General features: G+C 42.1%; 1 protein-coding gene across 2 annotated transcripts in view; it reads right to left on the bottom strand.

Annotated features, from left to right (window-relative positions):
- LOC141098901 (dual oxidase maturation factor 1-like) overlaps positions 1–14,213 on the bottom strand; it is a 106,317-nt gene that overhangs the window by 69,674 nt on the left and 22,430 nt on the right. For both annotated transcript variants that reach the window (XM_073586872.1, XM_073586873.1), the window contains one exon: positions 2,030–2,093. The gene's annotated coding sequence lies outside the window, so the exon portion shown is untranslated. The remainder of the gene's footprint in view (positions 1–2,029; positions 2,094–14,213) is intronic.

Below are 14,213 nucleotides of genomic sequence, written 5' to 3' on the forward strand. Positions count from 1 at the left end.
AGGGCATTCATTATATTCTATGGGTGGTACATTATATTCTATGGGTAGGTTGTATTATATTCTATGGGGGCTACATTATATTCAATGGGGAGGTGGGCTGTATTATATTTCATGGGGCTACATTATGCTCTATAAGGGGCTTTATTATATTTATTATATTCTATGAGGGGTGATTGAATCCTAATCTATGAGGTGGCTGCATTTTACTATATATGGGGCTGCATTGTATTCTATGTAGTGGCTGCATTATACTCTATGAGGGGGCTGCCATATATTCTATGGAATATGAGGGGGGCTGCATTATATTCTATGAGGGTTACATATATTGTATGGCGAGACTGAGTTTTGCTCTGTGGAGGCTGCATTTTGCTCTGTGGTGGCTGCATTATACTCTGTGGGGTGGCTGCATTATACTCTGTGGGGTAGCTGTATTATGCTCTATGGGGTGGCTGCATTATACAATATGTGGGCTGCATTATACTGTATCCAGGACTATGGGTAATACAATATAATATATGAAGAACTATGGCATGCATTATGCTATGGGAAGTAAATTGTAATGCATGGATAACTATAGTGGTGCATTATACTATGTGGAGAACTACGAGTAGTGTATTTTAATATATGCAGGGCTATGAGGAGTGTATTATACTATAGGGAGGACTGAGGAGTGTGTTATACTATATGGAGGACTGAAGAGTGTATTTTAATATATGGAGCACTATGAGAAGTGTATTATACTATATGTAAGACTGTGGGGAGTGCATAATACTATATGGACCACCATGAGGAGTATATTATACTGTATGGAGGACTATGGGAAGTGTATAATACTGTAATGAGGACAGAGGAGTGTATTTTAATATATGGAGGACTAGGAGGAGTGTATTATACTATATGGAGGACCATGGGGTGTATTTTACTATATGAAAGATTATGGGGAGTGTATTATACTACATTGAGGACTAAGGGGAGTATATCATATTATATGGAGGGCTATAGGGAGTGCATTATACTATATGGAGGACTATGGGGCACATTTTATTATATGGAGAACTATGGGGTGTGCATTTTGTAATATGGTGGACTGTGGTGCACATTATACTATATGGAGGACTATGGGGTGTATTATACTAAACAAGCAAAATGCTGCATATTCATCGAGTGATTGGATTGTTTATGCTGGAACAAAAATCATTGTTCTCAGCAGCACATTGCCTGGTGTAAACTTTAGATGTGCTGCTGATAACATGATACTGCATGGGGACAGATTGATCTAATAGTGATTGTTCTGTTCCCATCGTTCTTTCTCAGTTGGTGTAATGAGGCCGGGAAACAAGTGTCGAATGACTTCAATATTGTCAGTCAGACTCGTTTAGCAGCCTGAACTCAGTGCACTTAAATACAACAGAAATACTTCTGTGTGATGTGCAATATGTTAGCATTTGCGGCCCCATTTTAAACTTTTGCCTAGGGCCCCACTTTGCCTAAACCCGGCCCTGCTTTGCATTTTCATGTCAATTTTATCCAGCTTTGCCAAACTGGGTAAAGTTTGCGTGAGATATAATTCATGATAAGCTATGGCGTACTTTACGTTAAAAACCTAGATTGCTCTTTATTTTCCCCAAAAAAGCTTGATGCCAAAAAAGTGCCCCCCAAAACACAGTATGATACCCCCATGGTGAATTCCTCCACATTAGCCTATATGTGCATACTATAATGACCCTACGGTACCCCACCTCAACTCCCAAGGCAAAGTACGGTGCCCCAACACAGTATGACCCCCCCCAACTGTCCTCCATATATTATAATGCACTCTGGCTCAGAATTATTATTGCAATTTTACTGAGGCTCAGCATTATTATTGTAATTGTACTGTATATGAAATAGCATCCACATGTAATGGAAACAAGCAGGAATATAGCAAGGTTTCAATTTATTTTCTACTTTGCTGTAAAAATAAAAAAATGATCATGCAATAACAAATGACACAATGGTAATATGCAGAGGGAAGGTTAAAGATCCTTACCTTGCTGTTTGTACTGGACCACTTAGTTATCCACTAGAGTAATGGTGTATGCTCTATTGTGTGCCTAAGAGAGAGGAACCACAAGTTTTGTGAGGAACAAGCAAGATTATAAATATACACAGAAATACAAGGATGGACGTACTGTAAGTGCAATCTGTGCAGTTGGAAAGTGGCCCTGTAAGAAATGGACGGGCCACTGTCACCATAAAAACAACTTGCTATGCCCTATTAAATTGAGAGTAAGAAGCCAGCTAGTGATGATTTATATAAAAGCTTGCACTTTTATAGCAAAGGTAACTTGACAAATTGGTGCACAGTGGAACACAGCATCTCCTGGAATCTGAGAATTACTACTCAGACTTGGGCTCAAGGATGCATCTAAATCCTTTATTGGGAAGTCATCTTATGTAACATTCAGTTTTTATATCCAAGCCAAATATTCTGCATGAGGGATGCATCAGCTTTGCCAGACTGTTCATGTCTTTTATGAGTACAGGAAAGGTTGATTTCCAAGCATCTGGCACAAATGATTCAGGCATATGCTCCCTGTTCACATTTCTTTTTGCTTCCTTCTTACTTGGTGCCATTATGTTCCCACCAATCCCTCCTTTGGGGGCAATAAACAACCACAGGAAGCCAGCAAGCACAGGAAGATTTCTTGGCCAATTTACAGACTTTCCCATTCCAGCAAAAAAATAGTTTGAATAGTTAGAGCATGGTTTGAAGTGGAACTGGCATATGACAGCATCAACAAAAGAATGATTTAACTGTCTATAAGATACTAGCTGCTGGCCCGATTCTAAAGCATCGGGTACTCTAGAATATGGCCAGCGGCAGATTAAAATAAAAAATGTGATATACTTGCCATCCGACGGCCACCGGAATCTGTCCCTCCTCTCCACGCTGCCGGCATCTTCCGTTCCCAGTACTGCTTTGCGTTAAGACCGCTACTGACGTCCTCTCGTGAGAACGCAACGTCATCAGCGGTATTTTGCGCAAAGCAGTACTGGGAACGGAAGATGCCGGCAGCGTGGAGAGGAGGGACAGATTCCGGGGGCCGTCGGAAGGTGAGTAGATCACTATTTTTTATTCTAATTCTATTTTTTTACACGTTTATAGTACCGAGGGTCCGAAGGAATCTCTTCTCCTCCGAACCCTGGGTACCGGCTTGCGCCGGGCATCTCTGGCTGCATCGCCGCTGACGCCCGTGCGCCTGAAGATGACCCACGGCAACCGTCGGGATATCAGCGGCTAGTGCCGCTGATCTCCCGATGGCACGGTAGCGGTGGCGTGCGTACTGCTAATTGCGGACTGCGCCTGCGCAATGCACCTGTTGCTAATTGGTTGCGGCCTGGTGGGGGCCTGGCGGCTGCGATCACTCAGCGCAGCGGGATTTCGGTTACAGACAGACATGATAAGGCATTTTTATATATAGATGATTGTATTGTTAGGGTTTGTGGATCACACCAAATATAAATTATGAGAAGGTGCGATCGCAATCCAGGGTCCACTGTGCAGTGATGGAGGAAATGCAGCTAGTAAACAAAGGTGGAGTGATGCTGCATGCAAGCACCATAAACACATGGAGTTAAAGGTCACTCCATGTTGAAAGAGTGCAAAATACCTGCTCAGTTGCTCTGCAGAGGAGTAAAATAACAGAGCACTCAAAGCTATACCCTGTTAGGCTGGTTTCACATTTGCGTTTTTTAGCGCTGGAAAAAAACGCACACCTGCGCATGCGTTTTTTCCCCTATATTTAACATGGGTGCGCATACCTGCGCGCTGGTAAGCGCATGTATGCGATTTTCATGCGCTGCGTTTTTTTGGGGTGTGCGTTGGGATTTTCCAGACGCAGCATGTTGCATTTTTTGGCCCTGCAAAAAAGCGCATGCGCACATATGCGCACGTTTTGCGCTAAAAATGGCCATTATAGCCTATGGATGCGCATATGTGCGCACTGGCATGCTCATGTATGCGTTTTTTTGCATATGCGTTTTTTTTTTTAAACCATGGAATTTAGGGGTTTGGGTTAGAGTTAGGGTTAGTTAAGGGGGTTTAGGGTTAGGGTTATGGTCAGGGTCAGGGTTAGGGTTGGGGTTTGGGTCAGGGTTAGGGTTAAGTATGGTTTTGTTAAGGATTAGGGTCATGGTTAGGGTCAGGATTAGGGTTAAGTATGGTTTTGTTAAGGGTTAGGGTCAGGGTTAGGGTTAGGGTCAGGGTTAGGGTTAGGGTTAGGGTTAGGGTCAGGGTTAGGGTCAGGATTAGGGTTAAGTATGGTTTTGTTAAGGGTTAGGGTCAGGGTTAGGGTTAGGGTTAGGGTCAGGGTTAGGGTTAGGGTTAGGGTTAGGGTCAGGGTTAGGGTTAGGGTTAGGGTTAGGGTCAGGGTTAGGGTTAGGGTTAGGGTTAGTTAGGGTTTAGGGTTTGGGTTAGGGTTAAGTATGATTTGGTTAAGGGTTAGGGTCAGGGTTAGGGTTAGGGTTAGGGTCAGGGTTAGGGTTAGGGTCAGGGTTAGGGTTAGTAAAGTCATGGTTTGGGTAGTGTGAGGGGCCACCTAAAAATGTTGGAAAAAAACGCAAACGCGGTAAAAACGCGCTAAAAACGCATACAAACGCATAAAAACGCTGCGTTTTTTTCATGCATGCTCATAAAAATGCTTGAAAAAAATGCAGCAGTTGTATGCTTATGTATGCGTTTTTTCAATGCGTTTTTTTGCGGGAAAAACGCGCTGCAAAAAAAAGCAAGTGTGAAACTAGCCTTAGATGTCACAATAATACTCAAGTAATGACGCTAGTTGGGGTCCCTATAGCTAACCCCCAGGCAAGTCTAGGCTGGTGGTTGTGCTCGCTCTGACACTCGGCTGTGCTAATGATAAGCCAAGCGGGAGTTCCCACCCTACACTGCTTGCCTAGACACACAATCACCGTGCTAGAAGCAGCACACGGGGTGGTACCATATCCACTGCAACACATATAGCATAAAGAATCCTAGCGCACCAAAGACCCTTTTATATGCTCCACTTAAGTCCAGTCAGACAGGACCATGCTCGTGGACCAATCTGGAACTGGCACATCACCTGAGCAGCTGACAACCGACCACTAATGAGAGGTCGCCATTTCACGAGCATGCTCAGTAGAGTAATTTCTGGACTTAGCCTTCTGAGCGTCTGTTAGCCGCTGCTTATTGCTGCTAACCATAGCTTTGGCTGGAAGGTTAACAGTAACCAAGCGAACCGCATGGGTCTAGGCAAGACGCTGAGACCAACGTCTTTGCTGGGCAGCCTGCTCTGCAGCTTTAGCAGAATTGGAGACCGCAGAGGCAGGCAAGGCTTAGGATCTACCTTGTGCAGCGGGAGAATCTCGATACCAAACATGTAGACTGCTAGTGTTATAGAACAAATGTGATGAAGCATGGTTCTTTATACCAGAATGTGTTTATTTGCAAAACAATAGTTACAAGTAGCTTAATGATACCCAGGAACTTCACAAAAGCTTGACAACAGCCACTTTGTTATCCATTTGGTGTGCAGATACTGTATGCTAATAATACCCATCTTACTTACTGAAATATTAAAGAAAGTTATAATTTAATACCGTAACTAGACTTCAATTTACTTGTGTCACTGTATAATTATTCATAATCAACTGCAAAGGGTAAAAAGAAAACTATATATTCCACAACAAGCACCAGTACACAGATGTTGACAATATTCACACTCATGATGTAGTACAAGGATGTCTGGAAAAACAAGTCATACAAAATACTGCTTATTGCAACTCCTTCAATGAATCAATCATGAAACATCTTGAAGCAGAGGGTTATTAGGCTGACTGGTTTATCAGGAAAGAATCCACATGTACGATGTTGTGGACACATTATCTATGCATGTGAAGCGATGGCCGGGGGTACCACCACAATGCAGGGAGACTACGGTACACAAGATGAGGTGCAAGCAACAAAGAGTTAATTTATTTACAGGCAAGGAATGCAGTGTTAGGAAAGTGTAAACAGGGGTATGCAATGACATAAAACAATTTACAAAAGTGATATTCTCTAGCTGGGCCGTACAAATGGCACGGAGGACCAACTATTACAGATCAGTGTATTTTGCAAAAGGCAAAACAATGCAATAAAGTACAGTATGCTGCTACTCTAACTATAACTATCTGGCCGCTTCTACTTCAGCCGCACAGATGCCGTGCTCTGTCTATTGCAGCCTATCCTAAGCCCTAAACATGTTCCCACACGGGTTTAACACTCACAGTAGTTGGTATCTCAGTTCATTCCCAGGGAGCCTGTTATGAACTCATTTTCTGCTCCACCAGTTGAGAGTTCTCCTTCCGTTCTCCCTCTGGTGGTGACAGGAGGTAGTGAGGTTGGTTTAAGTGGTAGTGATCTGCCACCTGATGAGGAGGATAATGACTGGATCTCTGGAGTATCAGACTGGATATAAGACAGCCGACGCCCTATCCTGGTGCTGGTGATTCAGTCTGCTTCTCAGGTCTTGGACTTCAGCTCTCTTCCAGTCTTCTCAAGTTAAGTTTGTTTTTTTGCTAATGTTCACACTTGCGCTTGTTGGTCAATTCAGTTTCTTGTGTGGTCAGCCTGCCCCTGCTGGGGCTATGCTGAACTTCCACTCCTATTTATCTGTATTTGCCAATTTGCCATTTTTGTCCCTTATTAGATTGGCCTCTTTTTGCTCTGTTTCAGAATATTTCAGAGTGCTGATGTAGTGGGAGAAGTCTAGTGACTTCAGGGTTAATTTTGCTATCAGACGTGTTGGACATTATTTTGGTAGGGTTTTTTGGCAGATTGCAGACAGAGGCTTTCCTTTCCTGTGCTTTCTAGTTAGTCGGGCCCCATCGTTTCCTCAGCCTATTTTCCTGCCTTTGTTTCTGTTTTCATCTTGTTTCACGTCAATACATGTGGGGGGCTGTCTTTCCTTTGGGGTCTGCTCTGGGGCAGTTAGTTTTCCTCTTTTCCGGCTTTAGGCTTATGAAGCTCTCCGGTTGTGACGAGGCGTCTAGGACCATCGTAGGAACGCTCCACGACTGCTGTTAGTTGTGTGGTTAAGATCAGGGATATGCAATCTGCACAGTTACCAACCTCTCTGGTTTTCTGAGACTTAGCTTGTTGTTTTTTTTCCTCCTCGGTGACCCATTCATAACAGGGGCCCCTGAAGCTCTCTGCAAGATGGTGCGCACTTCTCCCTGGAAGCTCTGTTTTCCTTGTGTGCAAGTTCAATGATGCTCCTAGGAACGATGGATTCCTCCTCTGGGTTCCTTTCTTGTCCTTTCTTCGTGGCTTCTCACAGCGAGACAGGAAAGCCACCTTTTAATCCCAGATTTCAAAGAAATAATTTTTGGATTAAACATGCGCTGCTAGACAAAACAACTCCTTTCCAGATTGCGTACTTGTATACTTTTATTTCCCAACGCGTTTCGAAGTTGAAACTTCTTCCTCAGGGGATGATATGTACCTAGTTAGTTTTAACTACCTTTTAATCCCAAGAATAGTTTACAAAGTCACAGTCACGTCACAGTCGCAGACTAAACGTTCTTTTCCTCACAGCTCACACAGGCACACCTGCTTTCTGCAGAAATCTCTTCTCCACACAGAAAAGCAGCCCCTTCCCTCTGTAGTCTGGCAGATGAAACCAAACAGCCTTTACAGCAGGGAAGCACAGAATGCCCCACTGCTCTAACCAAGGGGGTGCTGTCTCTTAAAGGGGCAGCTTGTCTCTACTGTCCATAGCACTGCCACCCCCTTACACATGAAATGGGCTCTTTGAGTCTTCAATATAGCCTACAAATAGAAGTATCCATCAATTTGGATAAGTGGGGATCCAAACTTCAAGCCAGTCACAACAGCTCTTATGGATAAGCTGATGTTCAAAGAAAGTAGATTTGACAATAGCGAAGAAACAATGTACACTGCAAGATTGTGATGAGTGAACAGTCCTTGGAACACACATTTCAGAATAACCTTGCTGCAATGGGGCATACATAGAAATCATTGAGCTCTGTAGCAAAAGATATAATTACAACCCTCCCCCTTGCAAAAAAATAAATAAATATTTGGTGAAGTAGGTGAGGTCATAACTCCTACCTTTTATAAACCAAAAAGGGGACACATATTATGAAGCTTATACAGTAATTATACACCTATTAAAGACCCTTGGTCTTCTGTCCCACATTACCTTTTTCATAACTATTACAGGTTATGATGCTCCAAAAACTGCCCCCAACCCACACACATGGAGAATGACATCCCCAGTGAATTACAACACTACAATATTATATTACAACACACCATATGTATAGTATGCTGACTCCATAGGGGCTCCAGTAAAGTATAACATCCCACAGAACTTCCAACATAATATTATACCCTCAAAGCATGATGTCCCTAAAGTGCCACTAGACACAGTATAATGTCCTCAAAGTTACTCCACAGCCAATCACTCAGTATGATGCCCTCTCAGTCTGATGCTCACTATGAGAAAGCAATCTCTTTCAATCAAATTCAGGGAGAGTGCTTGATATGCAAATTGGAGGCTTGACCAAGTCATTGGCCACACCAAAATGGCAAACAGTTGCCCTCATTTGCATACAGATTAAAAGGGAATTTTTCAACAACTGCAACTATAAAATGTGTTATTGGTATGATTTTTTTAGGAGCGAAGTCCCCTATATAAACACTGAAGTGGCTGAATTTGCAGTTTGGGGGTGACAGACTTCCTATAAGTCATTCTGTTGTGGAAGCAATAAACACTATCATAAAGAAACTTGTGAATGCAACTAACAGATGCCTGTTACCAATTATGGTTCTTTCTGTGCTCCATCTGAATTGATTGGGTCAGGTAGCAAGCTACACTTCTCCGGTCGCAAGCGCCGCTATTTTCCTGACCCTGGAGGCGGAGCTACCACGCGTGCAGGGAAACCATCTAAATCATATGGAGCATTGCGTTCTGGAGTAGTTGGATGTGTGGGGATGCGGGATGCTATATCTCCCATGGATTTCGCTGCCCAGGGAACATGGATCGCTGTGTTTAACAGTTGCCATGCAGCGCAGGACGCTGCTTTGTCTGGTAATAGGCAGTGGTGGGATAGTATCCATTCTCCTGTGCAAATTAGAAGGGAGTGGCTGTCTGGGGATGATTGGGAGGTAATGAACACCTGATCATTTCATTCAGCATCAGGTGAGTTATTTAACCCTGTTCACAGCTCATGTCTGCTGTTTATTAACGTTCCTATGTGTTGTGGTGGTGAGTGCTGTTTGTAGTATTGATTGCGCTCTTTCAGGGTTGGTCTTAGTGTTCATTTCCCTTTCTCTACGTGCTACACTCCCAGGGGTTCTCACAGAGATATCTTCTACCTGTTCTTGACTAAGCTCCGGCTGCATCACCAGATGCCAGCTACCCAACAACAGCGGGCCTGGGAAGGGCTCTGCTAAAGTCCCCTCCCATTTACTGGAAGCTAGGTGAAAAGTGTCTGACCCTTTAAGGCTCACTTAGCTGGGGAAGCCTGACCCAAGTGCATCTGTGGTTGCACTTTTTTTGGTTTGATGCAAGTCTTGTTGTGTATCTCTGTGATTCCGCATAACAATACCCTAATTCTGCTGCAATACAGAACCAAGCAGAGATTTCCTAAACCACCTACCAAAATATAAATTCGGTAACTAGACTTTGGTAATAGTCTGCTATGGTAATATAGACTATCAAAAGAATTTCTTTTGGCTTCCCTAACATTGGTAAATCCACTTAGCTAAAATACTATAGAAAACTGTCAACTGACATGAAATAAGATACATCCTTAGCAACTAAGCTCAAACAGTGGAGTGAGCAGTTAGTTGTTCAACAGGCAATACGGCAAGATTTGGTCTCAGAGTCCTGTAAAATTAGGAATAAAACACCGGAGAAAGCCTATAAATAGAGAGCAATGCAAGATAAGTAATGCAAGGTATTTGGAAAGTTATCTATTATTATTATTATTATTATATTATATTCTGCAGCGCTTTACAGGAATCATATCAGTCCTTGTTGAGGCTCACAATCTAAACTCCCTATCAGTAATTAATGATGGTGAATATATTGATTCTAAACTAATCAAATTGTCAAAAAATTCACCAAAATTTGTGTATTACAGAGAATCTGAATTTCTTGGTATTTGTTTTGCAAGAATCCATAAAAAATGTGGTTGGTTTGCTTCCATTTTGTTGGATTCTTATGAGCCGGGAAAGGGTTACAAAAAAAATTAAATAAAATATCATGCTCATTTTGCTCCTCACCTATTTCTGCTGCTGCAACTCCCTGTCAGTCACCTAGTCCCTCCCCAAGATACCAGGGTTGGTTCTGGCCTACTCTTCACTCTTCATCAGTTCTTCCATTGGGTGATGTGACCCCATGGAGTAATACATGTCATGAAGTTATAACATGCCTTGGGGCCTAGTCTGTGAGGAGTAAAGAGAAGCCTAAAGCCACTCCTGGTGAATTGAAGAGTGAGCCATGGACTGTCAAGGAGCTGCAGCAGGGACAGGTGAGAGGTGAGTATGGTCTTTTTGGATTTTTAGTCCATCGACGCATCCTTTTATTATAATTTGCATTCAGCGCCGGACTGGAGTACCTGGGGCCCACCAGGAGAACTCAATCTTGGGGCCCACCAGCCAAATGCAGTTACCGTACTGTATATAAAAATAACATAAGTCCACAAACTCTTTCAAAATTAATTAACTTTATTAACCAATAAATAACCAATAAAATGAATAAATAACAAACTAAAGAAACACTCTGGCAAAAGAGGACACACTGGTGTCTTATTCACATCAGTGTGGGATTAAGTGCCATAACAGAACAATAAATACTTTCAAGGTACATTCTCTTAAAGTATAAGTGCCACAAATTGAACCTGCATCTATCTAGTATCCCAGCAGCCAGCATCATTGTAGCAGTACCAAACTTGCCCCACTCGGAAAACTTAATGAATTCTATAGGCATTTTGGAAGTTTGTATTGCACGTTTTCCTCTCATCTATAATACAATACCATTCAATTTTTATGGGTTCACACTACCATTTTTAGCAGGTTTTATCGGCATCTGCTAAAAACTTAGAATCTTTTCCAGAAGCGCATAAGCGCTAAAGAGCTCTTTAGCGCTTATGCGCTTCTGGAAAACATTCTAAGTTTTAAGCGGATGCCGATAAAACCTGCTAAAAATGGTAGTGTGAACCCAGTCGTATATTGAAAGGACCTATAACAACAAATAAACACACAAAAACGGTCATGCAGCAGCAAAATTACAAAAGTTTTTTTTTCAGAACAGAAGAGGACATTGCATATGTATTAATAATGTCATCATAGTCTAAGTTCCTTGAAATGTCATACTCAATATTCAACAGAAGGAGTTCCTGTCCAATCGAAGACCTCAGATGATTTTTTACAATCTTCAGATTTGAAAACACTCTTTCACATGAAACCTGGGTGCAAGCTAATGTAAGAAGTGTCTTGTAAACGGCAAAAAGGTTTGTGTAAGCAGCAGAATGTAAATTGTAGTCATATGAAAGTCTGTAGCAGCAGGAAAGACAGTTTTCACAAGCTAACTTTTTGGTATCAATGACCTCCTCTTCATCATCCTCTATTTCATGTGTGATTTCATCCATAGGAGGGCATGGATTTTTGAGAGCAGAATAGTTTTCTTTAAAACTAACTAGCTCAACTTTAAGTTGAATAACATCAACTTCAGCCAGTGTAGCTACAGTCTGCAAAGCCTCTGATGGAATGTCAGTATAGCTAATATGGTCAAACTGTCTGGAGTCAAAGTACGCTAGATCTTGAATCAGGTTTTTGTTTTTTGTGAATTTGTTTTCAATGCTCATTGTTGCCTGGTCAATGACAACATAAAAAACATGATGCTGAAAACTTTTCAGGGGGTCAGAAGAAGGCTCATCCTTTGCTAACTCACCAGGCATAATTTTTTTTCTACCTATTCTTTTCTGGGGTAAGGCTTTTTCAATAATAACATTGATTGACTGTTCGTCAAGTGTAGAATCTACATTTTCAATAAACGAATTGACTGTTTTAATAAGGTCAGAGAAGGAATCCCTGAGCCTAAAGATCTGAATTCTGGCACTTTCGATCATGCGCCATGCCTGTAAAACATCCAGTCCACGAGTTTGGAGGTAATCATAAATCGGATTAGCAATTTCTAAAATTTGCATAAACAAAAATGCAACAAGCAAGGTTTCATACTTTGTCCAGCAGTGAAGTAGATTAGTTGCCTCAGTTATTGCTTTGTCATCAAAAGTTGGGCAAGTTGAAATGTAATGCAAGCAGTACAATAATGTGCTGTACAGTTGCCTCGACTGGTCATGGTAGGATCCAAAAATGATATGCAAAGCCCTTGGTTTGCTCTACCAGCGAGTGTCAGCAATTTTCTTAAGTCTAGCCAATTTGTCATGACCTTCAGTCTGTGATCTAAAGGCCCCGTCACACTAAGCGACTCACCAGCGATCCCAACACCGATATGAAGGTGTCAGGATCGCTGGTAAGTCGCTATGTGATCGCTGGTGAGCTGTCACACAGACAGCTTCACCAGCAATCAGCACAGCGATGCCGAGCGCCAGGCATCGCTGGCTATCGCTGTAGAAAATAGTATCAAAATAAAAAATATAGTTATTCTCACCTTCCACGTCCCGTTTAGCCATCCCGCCTCTCTCCACACTCCGGTCCCAGTGATCCTTTGCACGAATGACCGCGAGATGTCACGGTCTCGCGGGATAACAAAGTCTCGCGGTCATTCATGCAAAGGATCACTGGGACCGGAGCGTGGAGAGAGGCAGGATGGCTGAACGGGACATCGGAAGGTGAGAATAACTATATTTTTTATTTTTTTTATTATTTTTTTACACCTGATCGCTGGTCTCCCGCTGTCACACACAGCGATGCATGCTGGCCAGCGGGAGACCAGCGACCAAAGAAATATCCAGAGATTTCTTGCAGCGATCAGCGATACCGGCAGGGGGGCCGCTCGCTGGATCGCTGTCACACACATAGCAATCTCGCTGGTGAGATCGCTGTTACGTCACAAAAGTTGTGACTCAGCAGCGATCTCGCTACCGAGATTGCTTAGTGAGACGGGGCCTTAACATGTTGAGTCCATACACCAGATCTTTCATAGGATTCTGAGAAAAAGACAGCTGTCTTCTCTAAAAGGCCAAAGAATGATTTTACCTGATAGGCAGATTTTGTAGCAACAACAATGACCAGGTTAAGTATATGCGCATAACACCAAGTAAACACAGAGTTGCATGACATGGTCTTTATGTGGGCCTGTACACCATTGTAGCATCCACTCATATTAGCAGCTCCATCAAAAGAACAACCAACAATATTGGTAACACTCAAAGAAAACTTATCTAATTGTTCTTTCATTCCTGAGAAAAGATCTTGCCCAGTTGTGCTACTGACATTAATTAGAGAAAAGAGTCTTTCATGTAGCGTCCTGTCCTTCACATAACGCAAAATTATGCTGCACTGTTCTTGAACAGAAACATCTTGTGTGCTGTCCATTTCCACACTGAACTTAACAGCATTTTTCACATCGAGACTTATTTGGTCTTTCACCATTTTTCCCATTATTACAATTAGACGGTTGACTGAAGTCTTACTTAAAAATGTCACCAAACCACCACATCCTTTGCTATGTGGGTGTGCTTTTTTTGTTTCTCACTAATTGCCACAATGTCATCTACATGTTTTTTCAGTATACTATCACACTTGCTAATAAGCAGTGCTATCTCTAGAAAATTTCCATGATTTAGATCAGGATTTAGCAAAGAATAAGCAGCTTCTTCCTTTCCTCTGTACGCAAGGTTTAGTTTGGCTATGCAGAGTATAATGTCAATTACTCTTTTAACAACTGTTCTATTTTGTTGTATTTTTTCTTTGTTTCTATTGACTAAATTTATATTGATCATTGTTTCAATGTCTTTTTTTTTCAGCAGACAAATAGGCTGTTGCAGATGACTGATGTAGGATCGATTCCTCATGTTCCTTTATGCGATCATACACATGTGTTTTATCAACTACCCAGCCATTAATAAAATGGCTTCTTCTGTTGCTACAAAATGCCATGCAAGTAGAGCAAAATAACTTTTGACTTTGTGCACGGTAAGAAAGCCATTTTCTTTGA

Source organism: Dendrobates tinctorius, unplaced genomic scaffold (genome assembly GCF_039654945.1).
Source record: "Dendrobates tinctorius isolate UK_male_01 unplaced genomic scaffold, ASM3965494v1 ptg000097l, whole genome shotgun sequence".
NCBI lineage: Eukaryota > Metazoa > Chordata > Amphibia > Anura > Dendrobatidae > Dendrobates > Dendrobates tinctorius.